Below are 22,776 nucleotides of genomic sequence, written 5' to 3' on the forward strand. Positions count from 1 at the left end.
GCTCCAGTGGTGCAATTGGTTAGCGCAGAGTACTTATAAGACAGACACTGTAGAGCAATGCTGAGGTTGTGAGTTCAAGCCTCACCTGGAGCATATCTGGTGATAAGTTCTTGAAGTTACAGTATTAGAGCTGGTCAGAGACATGATAAGAACAGTGCAGATTGTGATTAGAAGTCAAATAGGTAAGCTATAGAGCATAGTAAAGCTATGGAGATAAGCCTTCTAAATTAATTATTGATATTTTGCTAATATTATTGTCTAGTTATTTGTTTAGTTAATTACTTTGCTTTATAGGTTTAGTCTTTTTCTTTGATGTATTTACTGATATGATTTGAACACTTGGGGGCAGTAGTGGGCATAGGCACAACGAGCGATGACGTGCATTAACTACCATTGACGTCAATGGACGTCATTGACGTCATAAAGTGCTCCCTCAAAGTTTATAAGAGGACCCACTAGAGACTGATTTTTCTTAACTAACAATTTCTCTTTCTGTTTCCCCAGGTTCAAATGAGAAGGATCTCCTAAACCACCAGACATTTAGGTTGAATCAGGTCAACCACCAAGGTATCAAGGTAACTCAGTATCAACCGCAGATACAGTGTAATCTGTGTGTCTGTGTGTGCATGCTCCATCAGACAGCCTGGTTTCTGTGAGATCAGGTGTATGTGTTGGGAATGAAGCATGAACAAACATATATTTGTTGATTGAAAGTCATCAGCAAAAAGAGGTTCAGGAGGTAAAAACAAGTCTGCAGAGTGTTCTGTAGATTGTGGATCATCCTTTGTATCCATTTATCACAGCAGCACAGAGTTTCTTTAAGGATAAATTGAACATGATGAGACATGCTAAGGTTTCAGCATACCTTATTCACACATAATCATCGCATATTAGGCGATATTTTAACTTTTTATATTTTGCACTGAGTTTAAGTTTAGCTTTGCTACTTATTTAGCGTAGAAAAGCTTGCAAGTTTACGTTCAAAACAGAATAAAACACGACAAAAATTCCAACAAATTCAGTATTCTGTTGGAAGTTTCAGACGTGTCTACAGTGGTAGCAAAAATTATGTGTTTCGGTATCACGTTGGGGCTAATACATGCATGCTAACTGAAGTTATGATCAAGAATATGCGGACAAATATGCCTCTGACAGAAATTCTGAAAGTTTTTAGCCGCAGACTTTGTGTTGTTGTGGGCGAAATACTTGCTGTAGACTTACTATTTTACTTGAGCACATTTACTGGACCCTTGCCAACGTGTCAGGACCATTTTTGTTTGAGTTGTATCATTTCGTAGAATACTGTAAAGGCACTAGCATGGTTGCCGCGTCTGCTAGCGTGAGCGGTGTTGATGACGTCACGATTTCGTGCCCGCCATATATAGTGGCGCAAGTCGATGCGCCAGTAGTTGCAATTCTCTCCGTCACAGAGGTGTTGCTGCTACGTGAAGGTTACCTCTACTCTACAACCACGAAAGTGGAGAAGAAAACAATGCCGCTGTCAAGAGCAGGAACACTGTAATTAATGATACTGCTGCAGTATTCGGATCATTTAAATTTTTTTAATTCAGTTAATAGAGGTGAAGGTTTGAAGCCCCGGCATCAACAGAGTCTCTGCCCTCTTCTTTGCCTTCACGTATCTGTCCCGTAGCTTCTTCCAGACTTTTTTACAGAACTCTCCCTCTTTCCCCAAAGTTCTGCCAATCTCTGTCCACCAGTTTTGGGAGTTTATGTGCTCCCTGTGCTGTTTCACTGCAGTTTCTTACAGCTGTCTGTACAAACGCACCTCCTGACTGAGCCTGGTCTCACATTGGTCCATCCGGTCTACTACTGTAGACAACAAAGTATATGCTATATTCTACATGATTTTTTATGTTGTAGAGTTGTGAATTTATTTTATCAATGGAGAAATTGAGCAGCCTTGCTTTGTTGTCTACAGTAGTAGATCAACCCTCATCTTACATTGAAGCTCCCAGATCAAGGAAGTGACGTCGACGCAGCTTTAGCAGCAGAGACGCTTTTAGGCATGTGTTGATGATAATAAACTCCTGGACTATTTACAAACTTCCAAATGCATCGTTTTGTGAGCACAGACCATATTTGTACTACTGTAGAAGTTTGGTGTCATGGCATGTGATTTTAGTGTGGTAATTTTGGAGATACTGCTAGGTTCCATTAGCGCTTGTACGAAGCTATTCGGGATAACTCAGTAACTCAGCTGATGTTCAGCCAAGATCGAAAAAACTTCGGGTGGGCTACTTGGCTGGATGTCACGGTTCAAAGGACCCTAGGGTGAATCTACTCCGAACCATCACTTTAAGACCAATGCAATCTGAATTTAAGACAATTTAATACTTTTTAAGGTCTTATTTTCAGGAAAATTGATTTACGACTTTTTAAGGACCCGCGGCCACCCTGAGAGACACACAGAGAAGAAGATCTGCTCACCGACACCTGCAGAAATAACACAGTCCAGACGAGACGCAGACAATTGGGACTGAAAGACAACCAGTGGGACAGTGTTGTTCTTTAAAGACATTATTCGTAAATGATGTGTTTAAAAAAATGTTTGCATTTACATTTTACACGCTGCTTTGGTGCTGGAGTAAATAAAAATGAACAGTTTTTACACTTACTCTCTCTTCTGTGGAATGAAACACCAAACAATAACTTTGCCTCAGAACGACCGTCTTCTGATGCAACACTCTTAAAAGCAGACCCGACAAAGCTTTCTGCAGTCTGTGTCAGACACGGAAGGAATATTTTACTCATCTGAATTCTAAATGATCAGCTATAACATTTGATTTAGTCTTTCTTTGACTAATAGCCTCATTCCACAGACATGACAGAACAAACATGGGAGCCAGTTTACAGTAGATATCATCCTGTTGGTAGAATGCCTTTAAAACTCAGAAGAAGCTTTTTTTCTACTAAACTGCATCAAATGAAATTGTATGATCCAAGAGCCTGTAATTCAACAGGTTTTTCTTCAGGTTTCCTTAACAATGACATGACATCACAGCTCTTTCAGCTGCATCATGTGGAAATATTTCAATTTTTTTTGCCAGAGGGCTGGCTCAGTCTAATGAATTTATCTGGAAAAATGCTGAGTACTGAGGAGGATGTTGTTTAAAACTCATTAATAAAAAAACATTTAAAAAAGAAAGAAAAAATATCTGAAAGGGTTTTAAAGGTTGTCCTGGTTTACCTGGATGTGTATGCTCATTGTCCCAGGGCAGAAGCAACTGAATAATAGTGGTCCCCTCTAAAACACAATGGGTCTCTGGAAGTTAGAGATATGGGCTGAAAAATGCGCTTCTCATCACTGCCGAAGCTGCCGCCAGCTTTTAGTAACTTCAGACATTTACACATCATTTCTGCTACCACTGCAGACACATCTGAAACTTCCAACAGAATACTGAATTTGTTGCAGCTGTGACAGTAAGGGTGATATTCTTAACGCAACAGTGTTCAGATACCCATCTTCAAAGTCAGTCCAACTGGTTAATTCTACTTCACATCTGTAAAGCTTTACAACTGTAACTTAAGCAGTTTTGATGTTCCAGACACCGCTGACGTTGCAGCAGTCACATGACAAATCAGTGAGATGGTACTTTAACAGCTTTGGAAAGCTGCAAACTGCATCCTTATTTTGATCTATCAGATAGCAACTCCCTGATTTTCCTGCTGTTTTGTTTTCAGGATCAAACCATCAGTAAAAACTGTTGAAGTGTGGACGGATGAAGCTGCAGCAGCTCTGCATGAATGTTTTTAGAGCACAAGCTGGTTCAGCACCAGTGGAGTTGGTGAGGTGGTGTGTCTGCTCACGGTCCAAACATACTCAGAGACAAAGCCCACCTGAGGCACAGCCTGTTCACCCTGCTGTCATATGGAGAGTGATACACAACCTTCTGCCTCCCAGCAGACTTTACAACAGTAATGACTGCAGTAGATCAGTTATTTTATCAAACAAGCCTGTGAGACACACAGCTTTATGAGCATATAATCTCTGTGGTCACTCCTGCTTCAGTTGGTGTTTACAGTGACACTCACACACAGACATTTATACACACACTTCATAGAAACAGGAAATAATGAGAGTCACCCACACACTGGTTCACTACAACTTACATCACAGTGTAACAACCACATCATAACTATCAGTAGTTTCTAAAAGTTTCATTGTTAAAGAAGAAAACCTGAGCAGTTACAAATATGTCTTTAATAAATCTACATGATTGTGATTAATAATAAACCTATACACCACATAAATGATCCAGTCATGTATCTATAAATACATCTTATAAAAGTTCAGTATTGAAAATCAATTTAACTCTGACAGAGTGTAAGCATATAACAGCCTGTAAGATGAGAGACACAGCACAGAGAACATTGAAATGTGGCTTTTGCTGCTTTTTGTTTTTAACAAACAAGGAAATGTTGTCAGGAGTTTAAATCCAAAAACCCTGCTGGTTGTGCAGCAGACGTTGTTATCTGATGCTTTTCCGTGTCTTTTTTTATAACGTGCTGTAATGTTCAATAAATGACCAGGAAATGAGAATGAGATGTGAAATTAAGAATCTCATCTAACTGGTGTTGTTTAGTTTTACTTCATATGAAGGCTGCACCCATGAATCATCCTTAATGAAGATATTTGAATGACTTTTGTGTGGCAGTCAGTTTTTCTTCCCTCCACTAAACAGTGTCAAACACAAACACTAGAATATCAAACAGCATTAATTGTTTCTAATCTTCTTCTGCTCTGACAGACTTTACATAACCTGCACTGAACTGCTGAGGAGGAATACTGTGAATAAGCCACAACTTGAGACAGAATAAAATCAACCATAATCTTTAAAAACAAATGTTGGTCAACAATTCAGGTTTTTTTTGTCTTCATTCTGCAACATTTGAAAATACAGAGGTTAAATCATGTAAGTCTCTTTGGACATAAGCTGTACAAGATCTATGGAAGTTTTTCAGTGCCATCAGTTTGAATACGAATTTCTAATATTGAATTTTTACAGCATCAAAATCAGACTTTGAATTTGAAAAACCAACAGTGTAAAAAAAATAAATTTATAAAAAAAATTTTGTGTAAAAAAATTCAACTTTAAAAAAATTCAGTGGAAAAAGAACCAGATACAACATCCGGGTAAACAGGGAGAATCAATTGATCCCTGTCTCAATTCATCCAACGGCAGCCAATCAAGTTACGCTCCATTGGACAGATCTCTCTCCTGCAACCCGTTACTAACCAGCCACCAGTTCCTGCTCCAGTAATCACCTCCCAAGTATAAATGTCTTTCTTGTTCCACCACTCCTCGCCGGATCCTCGTCCTATACTTCTGTATTCCTAGTCTTGTCTTCTCTTATCTTATCTGAAATCTTAGTCTGTATTCCTTGTCTTCTATGTCTGTAGTTCCTGTTCCTACACCCGTGGTCCATGGTTTCCCTCGTCAGTCCTGTCTACAAGTATTTAAGTCTGTTTTGTTATTTTCTTAGTTTTATGTTCAGTTTAGTTTGTCAGTATTCCAGCCTTTGCCGCGCTTTTGTTTATATTTTTTAAACTAAATCCGTTAACTTCATTTTGGCTCTCGTCCGTGTCTGCACCTGGTTCCTCCCTTAACACAACCGTGACACTTCCATCTCGTTGGTCCAAATAGTCAGAAGCAGAAAATCTGGTCATACCTGTCTTAACTGTATCTAAAACACAGTGAGCATATATCATTATTGGCATTATTTTGGACACTGATTTCAGTTCTGATGAGCATCATTACCAAATGCTTTCTACCACTTTAAAAAATTGTTTAAAGTTGGAAAATATTAATCTCAAATTGACTGATTCATGCATTTATATCAAGCAGTTTGGATCACTGGAACACTTTAGGATGACTTCAACACATTCAGAGTTCTTACACAAACACAGACATTTGAACACATCACTCTGGAACTGAAGTCTCTCAACTGGCTACCTGTTCAATACAGAATCACCTCTAAATCATCTTACTCATAGAGTCTATAAAGCACTTTATAGTTTGGCCCCACAGAACATCTCTGGCTCGCTCAGATGATGATGAAGTCTTTCAGGTTATTAGTCTTGTAGAGTATCTCTTTCTTGCCTGCATTCAAAACTTGAGAGCCCTGAACAGAGTCACAGCAAAAGCTGGAGCCACAACTGAGCAGAGCAAAGCTGAGGCCATCAAAGTATCACCTGAAGAGATCAGAGTCCCCTCAAGCTGAGCCGTGATGAAAGAACAGTTTTTTTTTCCTAAGGCCATCAGGCTCCTAAATGGACTATAATGCACTCTCATCACTTACACACTCGACACTTACACTTATACTTTACACACTTTATACTTACACATGCCTACCTCCACTGCTGATTGCACTGCAACCTGAAATATTGCACAACATTGTATTTATTTTTTTATTTTTCCTTATGTTATAGTTAGTATAGGTCTCAGATTAGCCTAGGCTATTATGTGGATTATATGTACAGTACAGCTCTCGTAATTAGCGTTAAAATGTATATTGCATATTGTATATTGCATATTGTAGTATCCACATTGCCTATCTATTTCTACTGTCTTGTAAATATCTTTGGTAGAGTACTTATGACATGACATGTTACGGCATGTTATGTCTTGTTGTGGTAGCTGCTGTACGGTGTCCTGTCCTAAGAATTTCAGTGCCCAGTCCGACTCTGTTGTTCTGTGTATCTGACAATAAAAGACTTGACTTGACTTGACTTGAAATGTTTAGAGGGCGTCTCAGAGATGGTTGTGAAGAAACATCCAAGATGTAAGATGCAACAAAATCCATCAGCTTTTCAAGCTCCACGTCGGGGGTCTCATGGAGGTAAAACTCGTAACCGATAGGTCTGATCGCAGTTATCTGAGCTTTTCAGTAATGGTAAGTGTCCTTCCAATGATCAGAAAATCACCAAGTAACAGCTGAGAAGCAGCTAACCGCTTTCACACAGACAGCTCACCCTCTCCAACACACTCAGATATTGGCATAGGGTTAATGTTACTGCGTATAGCTGATGTCTGTTTCGTTCTTACATCAATCCCTCCTTCAAGTAAACATAAAAGACAGAATTTAACAGGCGTGTTAAAAAATGCTGACGTCCTTTTTTAATTGTATTTAACTTACCGCGGAAGGTGATCAGTGATTAACCAGCATGTTTTTAGCTTTTGCCGCTTCAACAGAACAGAGATAAACGTAATACAGGACCAAAGGGTTTTTAAGCTGTTTTTTAACGGCAGTGCTTTCGTTTATTCATGATGTTTCAAGCTCTCTCGACCTGGAGTGGACCGTAGTGTGCCATAGAGATGTTTTTTTGTTTGTTTGTTTCTTAAATACTTTATTTAAACAGATATAAGTATACAACAAACAAACAAATTAAGTTTACAATATAACATGACAGTTATGTAAACAAACAAACAAACAACCAGGGCTGTTAGATGAAAACATGCAAAGATGTACATATAGAAATTGTCCTTAGAGCCTTTTCATGAGTAGAGTCTGTTATTGATTTAAAATATAGTTCTATATCTTTAATAAAATGGGGAAAATATGGCGTTTTATTAGCAAATTTCCATTTGAATATATAATTAGCAAAAAGAATAAGCAAGTTTATTATAAAAAAACATTTAGCATCCTTTCAGGGGAATCTATAGAAACAATAAAACATTTTCCCAGCATAAGAAAAAAATTCCTTAAAATATGGTTATTAATAAACCTGCTAAACTCCATCCAAAACCTTTGTGTGAAAGGGCAGAGCCAAAATAGATGCGTCACAGTTTCTGGAAGGCCATCACAGAAACTGCAATCAGTATTTATGTCTCTTTTAAATTTTACCATATAGTGCTTAGCAGGGTAAATTTTATGGAGAATTTTAATTGACACCTCCTTCACCTTATTTACAATTAAATGTTTATGGGGGATCATAAAACAGTTTTCCAGTGGATAGTCAGGATATAACGGCACCAATAAAATGTTATAAATGGACGAGAAACGATAATTTCTTGGAACAACCTGCATATTCTCTTATTGCTCTTCCCATTCTGCTGTGAAAAATAGATTTTTCCCACAAATGGTTTGGCTGGATCAGGGACAGTGAGTGGAATAAACAGAGTATAGTTTGTGTTTTTAAACAACATTAAGGTGCCCGAGGGTATAGCATCACCTACCATGGAGAATTCCTGGAGACTAACTGGGAAATTATATATTGAGCAGAATTCATTATAACTGAGTAATCGTCCTTCCTTATTAGCCAGCTGAGCCACCAGTAGGAGACCATTTTGAACCCAAGTCTCAAGGAAGAGTGAGCTGTTTTTAAATAAAATATCTCTGTTGTTCCAGATAAGGTATTTGTGAGGTGCCATAGAGATGTTAGTGATGCAGTAACTCAACCTTGATCAAAACACAGACGTCATAGCTGTGTACCGGAAGTGAAACTTTTCTTCTTCGTTGATATTTTACGCCGCAGGTGTCCGTGAAGTTGCATGGTTGCCATCTGCTGGATGTATTCATGTCTTCATATTCTTCTGATCAGTCCAGCTTTTGAAAGGAAGTTAAATAAATGACATCAACCTTGTCCATTTCTCCCCTTTGCAACCTTGTATTGAGGTATTTTCTTTTCAGCCATTCCCTCTCTTTTTAAAATTATTTTTGTTATTGTTATTGTTACAGTTGATACTCCTTTAACAGTTTCTGCTTTCTTACTTAGTTTACGTAACCCAGATGGATGCCCCCGTATTATATTTCACCGGCATGTCCATCAAACAGGGCAATTTAAAGAAAAATCTTTCATTTGTATATTCCAGGTGGATGCAACAAAAAAAAGATTACATTATTATTGATGTGTGATGAATATTGACTGTTGAGAAATAAAAAGGACTACATTCGAAAATCACAGCAACAGGGTTCCTGGTTCAATTCCCAGCTGGGGCCTTTCTGTATGTGTGTGTGTATGTGCATAACTAAATTACTATATTTATTGATGTAAACTAATTATAGTTATATGTAAACAGCTTTCCACTGCTCCATTACTCATCTGTCTCCTTTACCCACCTCTCTTGATGTGGTTTTATTGCTTATCACATCTCGAAAAAACACTGATTTTAAATATTAAGTTTTTTGAGCAAATGGAGACACGCACTGTGGGACAGTTGTGCATATGGAGCGGTGGCAGGAGGCTGAAACCAGCACAGTGAAAACTTGCAAGGTCAAACACCAGCCATCTTGAGAACAATTTAAACTATACTGTGACTGAAGCCCAGGGAGTCGCAACAAAATCCTTTCTGAAATTTTTAGTGGCTCATTAGCTCTCTAAATGAAAATATTAAGACCAATTTACAGGTGAAGCTCAAAGGTTCAGCCCCCACGATGAGGGGATCCTTCGGGCACACAGGGTAACTGAACGGGTTGAAGAGTATAAAAATGATGGGAATCATATGCTCTGGCCACAGTCACCAGATTTCACCCTATTTGAACACCAATGAGAGTTGTTGGATTAAAGTGTCAGGCAGCTCCCTCAGCCACCACCACTGAAATGCCAAGTGAGACGATATGTTTTATAGAGTGTTGTTCTATGCTCCTACTAATGTTTCACAGGCTCACAGAATCTATACCAACACACACTCGAGCTGTTGTGGCCGCACAAAGTGTCCCAAAACCCAATTTGAACACTTTGTATATGTTTGAATGTTCTTTTTTTATTGTGTCTATTATGTGCTTTTTGCAGTTCAGCTGTAATTTCATCGTAGCTCTCTGACAGTGCGGCCATGTTCTCTTAGCCGCATTGTTGTTATTTAACTTTAGAGTAGATACATTTTTCCAAAACATACGGTGACCGTGAAGTGCGAAAGACAAAAGCTGCAACAACATGTCATGAAATCCAATTCATGAAATTTATTTTTTATAGCACAATTTAAACCAAAAGTAATCACATGGTTCTTTACAGAGAAATTAAACATGATAAAGTACAAAAGCATGAAATACAGTTACATTCTAATCCAGATCAGTCTGAATATTTGTAAAATGCCAATTAATAAAAAGTTAATTAGCTAAGGAAACCAACGGATCAGATCGAATCTTTACTTCGATTCAATCCCCCATCCACAGTATGCACAAGGCGACAGTGGAGAGAAAAAACTCCCTTTTAACAGGAAGAAACCTCCAGCAGAACCAGACTCAGGAAGGGCGGCCATCTGCCTCGACCGGTTGGTAGGAGAGAGGACAGAGACACAAACAAACAAACAAACAAACAAACAAACAAACAAACACAGAAACAGCAGGACAGGTAATACATTGTTAAAACAGGATTTGTGAAATGTTTTTGTGACGTTTGAAATGTATTTTGCTGCGGTGAAATATTTTTGGCTTGTTGAAATGTGTTTTGTTATTTTTTAGTTTTTTTCCTTAATGACATTTGTTTTCTTTTTTTGTTGCCTTGGTGAACATGCGTGCTGATTTGTTTAAATGTTGTGAAATGTGAGAATTTCCTTTGGTTGATATTTGGTTTTATCTTTTTACTTTTGTTGTGACTTGTGTTTTTATTTTGTGTCTTTATTTTTGCTTTTATGAAACGTATTTTTGGGTCTGTTGTGATTCATGATTATTTTTTGTACTTTTATTTTGATTGTTTTGTGTTGTTTTTATGAATATTCTATTTGGTATTTGTTGTAATTTATGATTATTTTTGTACTTTTAGTTTGATTGTTTTATATTATTCATTGTTATTATATACTGTTATATACTGATTGTTTTGTGTTGTTTTTATGAATTTGTATTTGGTATTTGTTGTGATTTATGATCCATTAATGTGTCCTTGAGTGTTATGTTGGTATCCTATTTAGATGTGTGTACATATCACTTCCCTTGCCATGGACCTGAAGATTATAAAGACAGGTGTATTCTTCATGGCCCCAATTCCTCTCGATCCTGAACATCACATATTTATAAACGTCTTTCGTTTCGCCCTGATGTGAGACAAAGAGGACACAAAGAGAAAAAAGTTGGTTTTAGTTGGCAGATCAGTGATACAATGATAATTAACAAGAATTAGCAGATTTGAAACAGTGGTGTGGGTAAAAAGGATGTTTCTTAAAGAAGCATCCTGTTCACTCAGCAGAAATAATAATACGTCCACCAGCAGGCACGACCAGTATTTGATTGGTCATCCAGTCTAATTTTGCTCTACCAGCCAATCACAGCTGTGTCCCTCCTGCTGAATCAAATAAGTAAAAGATAAAATAAAAGTAAAATAAAATAAAAGATAAATAAAAAAGTAAAGACCCTTTAGCACAGTCAGTGTTTGTCACTTCAATAAATCATGTTTGCTGACTGGAAGCTAACTGGCTTTAATGGCTTTGCTAAAGAATTTAGATTCATTTTGACCACGGTATGACATTTAATATTTTCATCCTTGTTTCGAACCCATAGAAGGATACTTCCCTCAGGCAACTGCTGCAGATTCTGTGAAGCTTGGTCATAGAGGAACCGAGCAAATGATGTGACTTTTAGCTTTCTATACGTGAGTAAGGGACAGAATTAACCGTGCTTGGGCATGTTTGTGAGGGGTGTGATGGTGAATGCTCACAGTCAATTTAAAGGTTTGCAGCGGCTCCTTCTCCGGATCGTACTCAAATCTTCCGAGATGAGTTTCTTCACCGTCTGCTGTTCTGAGTCCCTGACAGGCAGAAACAGAAAATTCAACACCTTGTTATTTTGTCTGCTGTATGTTTTGAAGTGAAAAATAATAGCTCCATAGAAGTCGTAGCAAATTTGTGACTTACATAAACAGAAAATGTTCTTGGAGCAGATGTAGGGAATCCAGTGGGATGTTGTCTTTTTGAAATGTGACCCAGTGTCACATGGGTGATGGTTGTGTGGTGAGAAAGGGCGATGAAAATGTGTCCTTGGCTTCCAGCAAATGGCCAGCACTGACCAGGACTTAAAGGTTTCCCTTGGATGACACTTTGGGGGGTTGATGGGGGATAACTAAAAACCATGCCAAACAGTGTCAGTAGTGGGCTTTTGGTGGGGTATGTCTCTGTGGAGAGGTGGTGCAGGACGGTGGCCCCTGCAATAAACACATCAGACACATTCAGAAAAACTTATAGTGAAAATCTTCAAAAAAGATCACCACCGACAACAAAAAATGCGGATGAGTTACCCTGTGACTCCAAAGCAAAATTTGGCATGGTGTGTGGAGAGTTGATCTTTAGGTGGAGCAGCTCTTCCTCCAGCTCTCTTATCTTCATCTTCATATCAGTCATATCTTGTTCCTTTACATGGGAAGCGATGGGTTTAGAAGTGAGAAGGTCAAAATGTGAGTTAAACTAGTTACAAGAGCTGTCAATCTGAGAGGAAAAAACATCTGTTTTTGTGCCAGTTTTACTGTACCATTTGATCTTGATCCTGTTTCATATCTTTGTAGAAAAATCCTCCTGAGGAGACAGAGACAGATAAATATAAGGATACGGATACATAAATGAGCCTCACAGAACTCGTGGCTCCACCCCTCATCAAAATGAGTCAAAGTTCCTCTAATGAAAGTGATTCTTAAATAATTACCAAAACAAATCAGGAGGACGAGGAGGAGGCCTGCTGCTACTTGCATTGTTCCAATCTTTTTCCAGACTGAACAAAAGAGAAATGATGTTAAACCCTGTTGGACACACTGGGAGGATTCAGTGAGTTTTAGGTGAATTTCTTACATTTCTTTGGGGTCTTCTGTGTGTTGGTTAGTAAAGGGTCTGGCTCATAAAACACAACTGTTGAAACATTTGAAATGGTGCTGGCACCAGATTGGCGACGTCCTCTCCTCTTTCGAAAAACTCTAAAAGACACAAAAAAATATTAAGATTTACAAATCTAACCTTCGATACTCATACACCTTCTTGCAGCTTCTTGGAAGCAGCACTCTAAACATACTCAGCCAAAGATTTTGCTCACGACTTGTACTGCATGAAGCACGAACACACACTCTTCAGCCTACCTGTAAGGGTTTTCTTTGTATGAAATCATAGATTCTTCATCGTCATTGTAATACCCGTTCGAACGCAACCTTCCACTCTGACGAGACATGACTGAGAATTGAGGGAGACAGAGAGAGCTTATGATTAAAACCTTTGTAATAAAGTGTTACCTTTGACACTTTATTACGAAATGTATGAAAACACTCCACTTCTTCATTTTTGATGAATATGTTACATATTATATAGTATATCAAGAGGGCTGTATTTCTTCAAAGAATTGTAAAAAGATCTTATAATCTGTGAGATATCTCTCTAGTTTCTCTGCTAAAGTATAAAAAGAATTTCCAGATATTTGGTTAACCAGCAAGTTCATTGAAAAGTTAATTTATGGGACTGGGGGACGATTGTCTTCACGGAAAAACTGACATATATTTTGGAAATAGAAAGATAAAAATGATAAAAATGAACACCATCATCAAGACAGTAACAAAACATAAATGTAAACAATTGATCTTTATTTCCTTATAATAATGTATTTATCTCGCTAGGTCTTGGAACTATGTTGTTAAAAAGTTTTTTTTTTTTTAAAGTCTACAATTAAGTGATTTGTAATGCAAAAGACTTTTTAGGAACAATTAAATACGTATTCAAGTTAAAGGGGAACTGCGGTATTTTCAACATTAAGCCTCTTTTATGAGTCGTCTGCAATGTTTTAGAACCCCCCTCACCGCTTTTTTTAATTTTACTGCTGTCTCCGGTATTTGCCTAATTTTGATTCAGCTCAACCTGCTTCAGAATGGCAAGTCATGTGCATGTCCTAAAAGGTCCGTAAAAGCACCATAAACGTCCGTTTTCAAAATCATCAACTCACCGGAGTGGTTACTGGTGTGCACTGGTAATCCATATCAAATTTCGTTGCGAAAAGTTGCTTCTGTCGTGTTTTATTTGACATTGAGTTCTATTGAAGACTGGAAGTTCGTTGATATTACTCCGCCACCGAAAAGAAAACAGTTCGAGCATGAACGAGCTTCCAAAGACGACTCATAAAAGAGGCTTAATGTTGAAAATACCGCAGTTCTCCTTTAAATAGATTAACTTTTTTTAAATTGATGCACACAGAAACTATATAAATTCACTTAAGAGCAAAGAAAATCTAATTATTTCACCTCATATTCACCAGCAATACAAAGGAGCTAAAAATTCTCCCAGACAAGCTTTAGAAATAGTTAATTTGCCTCCTTCTAACATGATGTAGGGTGACAAGATTATCAAAAATGATTAAATCGTGTAAAAAGTGCAACAATTTCGAAGCGCATCTAAGGACAGATCAAAACGAAAGCTGCTATTGTAAACAGATTTTAAGTTTACAAAGGATAATCGCCCCGTGTCAGAAACAGTTACACATAGGATCATTGAAAAATGCATTGGTATTTCCAAAGTCCCAAAGATCAGTATGAAGTTAGGGCCTCAACCTCACCAGCCCATCTAATGGTGGTAACTACAACCTGTCAGTCAGAGGCAGAGAAAGGCAGGTTTTGTTGTTGCCTTCCTATAAAAACTAAAAACTGAAGCGCATCCGGGAGTTAACAAAGAGATTAAAAAATTCACATATCCACACAAGCTGATCTGTGGTTATAACTTCCATTTTAAAGTACTCAAAGTTACACAGAACTGCACATTTGCGATCACGCCTTCAGCCTTCAACCCCAACACCCATATAAGGTGAACTAATAACCAAAAATAATCAAATCATATGGTAAAGAGCTACACTTTCTAAGAGTATCTGAGGATAGAGCGGAACAAAAGCTGCTGTCTAAAACAGATTTTAAGGTCAGCTGTATGATAAATTCAAACTTACCTCTTTAGTCTTTGTTTACTGTGAGAATATCGGAGAATCACTGAGTTTAGCAGTAAGCGACTTTGTTTGCTGGAGCAATAAAATGTGGCTTATTTGAGCTCTTCACAATGTGAAATGACCAAAGTTCAACAACCGTGTCAAATTCAATGCACAGTAGAAGCGGAATGTTGAAATAGAACCATACATCACAGAGCCTGTTCAACTTCAGAGTCAAAAAGAATGATGGAACATTCCAGATTAAAAGTCCATATGAATGGTTCAAGATGTGCTTCAAATCCCCAAACAAATATGGCTTTCATACTTTAGTACTGTCACACTAACCAGAGGTGGAAGAAATATTAAGATTTATTCATCAAAAAAAGAAAATATAAATAACACAGTGTAAAAATAATTCTGAGTAAAAGTCATGGATTAAAAATGTTCTAATTAATGGCGTATTATCAATAGGATGCACAGGAATATACAGTGCCAGCCAAACTACAGTGCACATCTTTTGCTGCCAGTTTAGATCTCATCAAATAAGTCATTTTAACAGAAATCAATAAACTTTTCATTACAATTTGAAAGTATTGGGTAAACATATATAAATGTTAGTTCAAATGGAAAGTACTGTACTTCAGATTTGCTAATGAACAACATTAGATTAGACATACTTCAAAAATATTACAATGACACATTTTGTACATTTTGATTTCTTTTAAAACTGAAGTAAATCTCTGTGGTAATAAATTCATATCTGATTATTTGTTCATCTCGGTTAAATACAAGAATCCAGTTAGTTTATGCTCTGGTGGTTTGCAACGTCAGTAAATGCCACTTTAATTTGAAATCATGGCATTGAGGACATAGAGCTTAATTATCTCTTTAACCACCATTATTTCAGCTAGAAAAGTTAGATTTTCTGTATTGAAGTCACACTCTTGGCTACTGCACTTCTATCCCAATTTTTTTTAAAGCAGCGTAACAAAGGATAATCCCCCTGTGTTAGAAACAGTAATACATAAGAGAACCCAAAAATGGACCTGTAGTATTTACAGTCACATATATATTATGCTTCTAGACACCAGGGAGTAAAGATCAGTCTGAAATGAGTGACTCAACCTAACCAATTAATTTAATCAGGCTAAATATTAGTTGCCAGTAAGAGGCAGAGAAAGGCAGGTTATGTTGTTAACTTATTTTAAAAAGTCTAAACTAAGTTGAGGAACATTGTGGATACGTGTATTCTTTCTGTTTACAATGTCCACATTAGTAAAAATGTCTTACTCATGTTCAAATTGCTTGGTATTTATGTGTGGATCAGAAAATTCATCAGCGAGTATCCAAAGTTACACAGAAATTGTTATGCACATTAGTGACCATAATAAAAGTACTTTGTTTTCATACTGTACTGATAATATAAACCGTAAAAAAAGAAAACAGAGGAAAACATAGACTATATTAATTCCACGACTTTGTCCCTTCTAAAGCTTTATGTATTTTCTTTAATTCAAAATTATAAATCACTTTGTACTAAAGTAGCCCAACACCTTCAGCCTTCAACTCCAATTTTATTCTTGCAGCAGCTCTGCATAAACTTTGTAGAGCACAAGCTGGTTCAGCACCAGTGGAGTTGGTGAGGTGGTGTGTCTGCTCACAGCCCAAACATACTCAGAGATAAAGCCCACCTGAGGCCCCATCCACACGTAGCCGGGTATCTGGTAAAACGAATATATTTTTCTACGTTTGGACCTGTCATCCACATGAAAACGCATAAAAACGAATGTTTTTAAAAACTCCGGGCAAAGTGAAGATTTTTGAAAACTCCGTTTATGCAGCTGCGTGTAGACAGAGATAACCGGAGATTTGCGTTTTCGAACGTCACAATATGCGCCAAAACAACAACAAATCTGCTTAAAAGTCTAAAGTGCAACCTTTGTTTACTGAAGAAGCATGGATGTCTTGAGAACTGTGGTGGTTATTATTGTGCAGGCGCTGTTTACAGCCTTGATTTTACACGCCCAAGTCGTACTTCTCACTCCTGTCGCTGTCGGAATTATTACGTCCTCATATCGAGGGGCAGTCCACTGTCATACGATCACCTGTACGTGTGCTCAAAAAAGTGGCGTGCACACTTTATTATTTAGCTGACGAGGGCAGATTGCGCAAAACAGCAAATGCATTTGGGTTGTCAAGACAGGTGAAAACGCAGATGTTCGGTTATGTCTGGAAGGTGTTTTTTTCGAAAACGAGGTAATGTGGATACAGATTTTTTTATAAACGGAGGGGGGGAAACATTCGGTTTTAAAAATACCCGGCTACGTGTGGACAAGGCCTGAGGCACAGCCTGTTCACCCTGCTGTCATATGGAGAGTGATACATAACCTTCTGCCTCCCAGCAGACTTTACAACAGTAATGACTGCAGTAGATCAGTTATTTTATCAAACAAGCCTGTGAGACACATAGCTTTATGAGCATATAATCTCTGTGGTCACTCCTGCTTCAGTTGGTGTTTACAGTGACACTCACACACAGACATTTATACACACACTTCATAGAAACAGGAAATAATGAGAGTCACCCACACACTGGTTCACTACAACTTACATCACAGTGTAACAACCACATCATAACTATCAGTAGTTTCTAAAAGTTTCATTGTTAAAGAAGAAAACCTGAGCAGTTACAAAAATGTCTTTAATAAATCTACATGATTGTGATTAATAATAAACCTACACACCACATCAATGATCCAGTCATGTATCTATAAATACATCTTATAAAAGTTCAGTATTGAAAATCAATTTAACTCTGACAGAGTGTAAGCATATAACAGCCTGTAAGATGAGAGACAGCACAGAGAACATTGAAATGTGGCTTTTGCTGCTTTTTGTTTTTAACAAACAAGGAAATGTTGTCAGGAGTTTAAATCCAAAAACCCTGCTGGTTGTGCAGCAGACGTTGTTATCTGATGCTTTTCCGTGTCTTTTTTTATAACGTGCTGTAATGTTCAATAAAAGACCAGGAAATGAGAATGAGATGTGAAATTAAGAATCTCATCTAACTGGTGTTGTTTAGTTTTACTTCATATGAAGGCTGCACCCATGAATCATCCTTAATGAAGATATTTGAAGGACTTTTGTGTGGCAGTCAGTTTTTCTTCCCTCCACTAAACGGTGTCAAACACAAACACTAGAATATCAAACAGCATTAACTGTTTCTAATCTTCTTCTGCTCTGACAGACTTTACATAACCTGCACTGAACTGCTGAGGAGGAATACTGTGAATAAGCCACAACTTGAGACAGAATAAAATCAACAATAATCTTTAAAAACAAATGTTGGTCAACAATTCAGTTTTTTTTTGTCTTCATTCTGCAACATTTGAAAATACAGAGGTTAAATCATGTAAGTCTCTTTGGATATAAGCTGTACAAGAGCTATGGAAGTTTTTCAGTGCCATCAGAGTTTGAATACGAATTTCTGATATTGAATTTTTACAGCATCAAAATCAGACATTGAATTTGAAAAAACAACAGTGTAAAACAAATAAATTTCGAAAAAAAATGAGTGTAAAAAAATTCAACTTCAAAAAATTCAGTGGAAAAAGAACCAGATACAACATCCGGGTAAACAGGGAGAATCAATTGATCCCTGTCTCAATTCATCCAACGGCAGCCAATCAAGTTACGCTCCATTGGACAGATCTCTCTCCTGCAACCCGTTACTAACCAGCCACCAGTTCCTGCTCCAGTAATCACCTCCCAAGTATATATGTCTTTCTTGTTCCACCACTCCTCGCCGGATCCTCGTCCTATACTTCTGTATTCCTAGTCTTGTCTTCTCTTATCTTATCTGAAATCCTAGTCTGTATTCCTTGTCTTCTATGTCTGTAGTTCCTGTTCCTACACCCGTGGTCCATGGTTTCCCTCGTCAGTCCTGTCTACAAGTATTTAAGTCTGTTTTGTTATTTTCCTAGTTTTATGTTCAGTTTAGTTTGTCTGTATTCCAGCCTTTGCCGCGCTTTTGTTTATATTTTTTAAACTAAATCCGTTAACTTCATTTTGGCTCTCGTCCGTGTCTGCACCTGGTTCCTCCCTTAACACAACCGTGACACTTCCATCTCGTTAGTCCAAATAGTCAGAAGCAGAAAATCTGGTCATACCTGTCTTAACTGTATCTAAAACACAGTGAGCATATATCATTATTGGCATTATTTTGGACACTGATTTCAGTTCTGATGAGCATCATTACCAAATGCTTTCTACCACTTTAAAAAATTGTTTAAAGTTGGAAAATACAGATCTCAAATTGACTGATTCATGCATTTATATCAAGCAGTTTGGATCACTGGAACACTTTAGGATGACTTCAACACATTCAGAGTTCTTACACAAACACAGACATTTGAACACATCACTCTGGAACTGAAGTCTCTCAACTGGCTACCTGTTAAATACAGAATCACCTCTAAATCATCTTACTCATAGAGTCTATAAAGCACTTTATAGTTTAGCCCCACAGAACATCTCTGGCTCGCTCACTGCGTATAACCCGATGAAGTCTTTCAGGTTATTAGTCTTGTAGAGTATCTCTTTCTTGCCTGCATTCAAAACTTGAGAGCCCTGAACAGAGTCACAGCAAAAGCTGGAGCCACAACTGAGCAGAGCAAAGCTGAGGCCATCAAAGTATCACCTGAAGAGATCAGAGTCCCCTCAAGCTGAGCCGTGATGAAAGAACAGTTTTTTTTTCCTAAGGCCATCAGGCTCCTAAATGGACTATAATGCACTCTCATCACTTACACACTCGACACTTACACTTATACTTTACACACTTTATACTTACACATGCCTACCTCCACTGCTGATTGCACTGCAACCTGAAATATTGCACAACATTGTATTTATTTCTTTATTTTTCCTTATGTTATAGTTAGTATAGGTCTGAGATTAGCCTAGGCTATTATGTGGATTATATGTACAGTACAGCTCTCTTAATTAGCGTTAAAATGTATATTGCATATTGTATATTGCATATTGTAGTATCCACATTGGCTATCTATTTCTACTGTCTTGTAAATATCTTTGGTAGAGTACTTATGACATGACATGTTACGGCATGTTATGTCTTGTTATGGTAGCTGCTGTACGGTGTCCTGTCCTAAGAATTTCAGTGCCCAGTCCGACTCTGTTGTTCTGTGTATCTGACAATAAAAGACTTGACTTGACTTGACTTGAAATGTTTAGAGGGCGTCTCAGAGATGGTTGTGAAGAAACATCCAAGATGTAAGATGCAACGACATCCATCAGCTTTTCAAGCTCCACGTCGGGGGTCTCATGGAGGTAAAACTCGTAACCGATAGGTCTGATCGCAGTTATCTGAGCTTTTCAGTAATGGTAAGTGTCCTTCCAATGATCAGAAAATCACCAAGTAACAGCTGAGAAGCAGCTAACCCTTTCACACAGACAGCTCACCCTCTCCAACACACTCAGATATTGGCATAGGGTTAATGTTACTGCGTATAGCTGATGTCTGTTTCGTTCTTACATCAATCCCTCCTTCAAGTAAACATAAAAGACAGAATTTAACAGGCGTGTTAAAAAATGCTGACGTCCTTTTTTAATTGTATTTAACTTACCGCGGAAGGTGATCAGTGATTAACCAGCATGTTTTTAGCTTTTGCCGCTTCAACAGAACAGAGATAAACGTAATTCAGGACCAAAGGGTTTTTAAGCTGTTTTTTCAATGGCAGTGCTTTCGTTTATTCATGATGTTTCAAGCTCTCTCGACCTGGAGTGGACCGTAGTGTGCCATAGAGATGTTTTTGTTTGTTTGTTTGTTTCTTAAATACTTTATTTAAACAGATATAAGTATACAACAAACAAACTAATTAAGTTTACAATATAACATGACAGTTATGTAGGCTAAACAAACAAACAAACAACCAGGGCTGTTAGATGAAAACATGCAAAGATGTGGGGTGGAGGACATGGTGCCTCTGTTTGGCTTGGCCACTGTTGCTCCTGCCCGTTTTTCGCTGTTTTTATCTGTCATGTTTGTCGTCATAACCTCACCTCTAAATGGATGTATCTCTGCTGCAATGGTTTATGACCGATGGTCCTGATTAAAACGTCCATGGAAAGACCCTTTGATTCCCGGGAGGGCTACCGACAAACTTTTCCGCCACCGTTTGTGTGTTCTTCCTCCTCACCTGAGTACCGGCTTTTCTTCGCAAACTGGCGTCCCGGTAAGCCAGGGAAGAAATCCAGGAGAAGGGGTTGCCGAGGTGGCGTACAGGTATCGAGGAGGCGAGCTCTTCGGACTGATGGTCCGGGGTCCAGTCGCCATGAACATGCTCGCTGGTTGCGACCGATCTCCCTCCAGGACAACGCCTCGGACGCTCCACTGTTCTCCCAGTCATGGATTTATTCACCCGTCACACACGTTTCTCTGCCCCGGTCGCTCGTGGATGGGATTATGGACTTGTCTTTGGAGTTTCGCCGGACCGTTCTGCCCGACCAGAGAAGGACTGCCCAGCATCGCTTGATTTCCTGTCATCGCAACAGGTGCCTGCTGTCCTCTGCAGTCAGCTGTGGCCACAGCTGATCTGTCAGTTCCGACCTGGATGGCATTACTGAACGCTCGTTCCATCTCCAACAAATCCCTGACTCTTAATGATCTCTTTTTGAGTGAGAACATGGATTTTTTGTTCCTTGTTGAAACGTGGCAGAGGGATAAGGAGTATTTTCATTTAAAGGAGCTCTGTCCTCCCGGCTGCTCTGTGATCGGGACGCCTCGCACGGAACGCCGTGGTGGAGGACTCGCTGTTGTGCATCGCGACAGCAAACTGTGCAGACCATGCGCGTCGAGAGACCTGGTCATTCGGGCTTCAGCCCCGAATCTCTCTGGACTGACATAAAGAAAAATATGTATAATAAGAAGAAGAAGAAGAACGAAGAAGAAGAAAAAGAAGGAGAGCTCCGTCACGGGACCACACTTTGAGCGGTGATAGACTACCGCGGCGCTGCTGTCATCATGCAACTTTGTAACCAGCTCAGACCGCAGGATTCTGACATGCCCAAATATGGACATGTGTTGATTTATTTTGTCTGAGGAGTGAGTGGGGTGGGGGCGGTGGGGGCGGTGGGGGCGGGGGCAGCGCCAGCGCCAGACCAGCGATTTCTTCTCCTGCCTGGGGTTGAACGGAGGTTGATTTTACTCTATATCGCCACCTCCTGGCCAGAAAAACTGCCGGTCCGGCGCTATCAGTTAGCCTGCTAATTCTGCAGTAAAACTCAGCTATGCTGCGTATAAACTTTGGTTAGGACATGCCAGTAGGATTATTTCTGCACACTCTTATGGTATGTAAAGGTGTTTTTTGTATGCAATACACTTCAAAATGACATAAAAATCGCACATTGTGCCTTTAATAGGAGAGTTTCACTTGACGTCACTTCCGTATTTTTCTACCCAGGTGGTGGGACGACGCTGAAGTTGGCATCCGATTCGCCAGCCTCCGATTCACGCATTAAAGGGGTGGGCATAAAGGGCAATTTCACTGCTTTTTTTGCATTTTGATCGACCAAAACAAGGTCCTGTATGGAAACTACAAAAGTTACACTGATCAAATCTGGATGGAATTATTCTAAAGAGGTTGTAGATTCATTAAAACCTTGTTTGGGATTTGTGAAACCTTTTTCTGATTTGTGAAAATACAGAACAGGGCCATTCACTGCTTTTTTGGTATTCTGATCACCCTGAACTGGGTCCTGTATGGAAACTACATTACTTAGACAGCTCAAATCTGGATGGAATTATTCTAAAGAGGCTATAGATTCATTAAAACCTTGTTTGGGATTTGTGAAACCTTTTTCTGATTTGTGAAAATACAGAACAGGGCCATTTCACTGCTTTTTTGGTATTCTGATCACCCTGAACTGGGTCCT

At 38.6% G+C, this 22,776-nt stretch overlaps 1 non-coding gene across 1 annotated transcript; it reads left to right on the top strand.

Moving 5' to 3' along the window:
• Nucleotides 1-93, top strand: trnai-uau (transfer RNA isoleucine (anticodon UAU)). Its single transcript is given in 2 exon segments — nucleotides 1-38; nucleotides 58-93. It is a non-coding gene; the product is annotated as a tRNA-Ile (tRNA).
• Nucleotides 94-22,776: the final 22,683 nt, after the last annotated feature.

The sequence above is a fragment of the Odontesthes bonariensis genome, chromosome 3, assembly GCF_027942865.1.
Source record: "Odontesthes bonariensis isolate fOdoBon6 chromosome 3, fOdoBon6.hap1, whole genome shotgun sequence".
NCBI lineage: Eukaryota > Metazoa > Chordata > Actinopteri > Atheriniformes > Atherinopsidae > Odontesthes > Odontesthes bonariensis.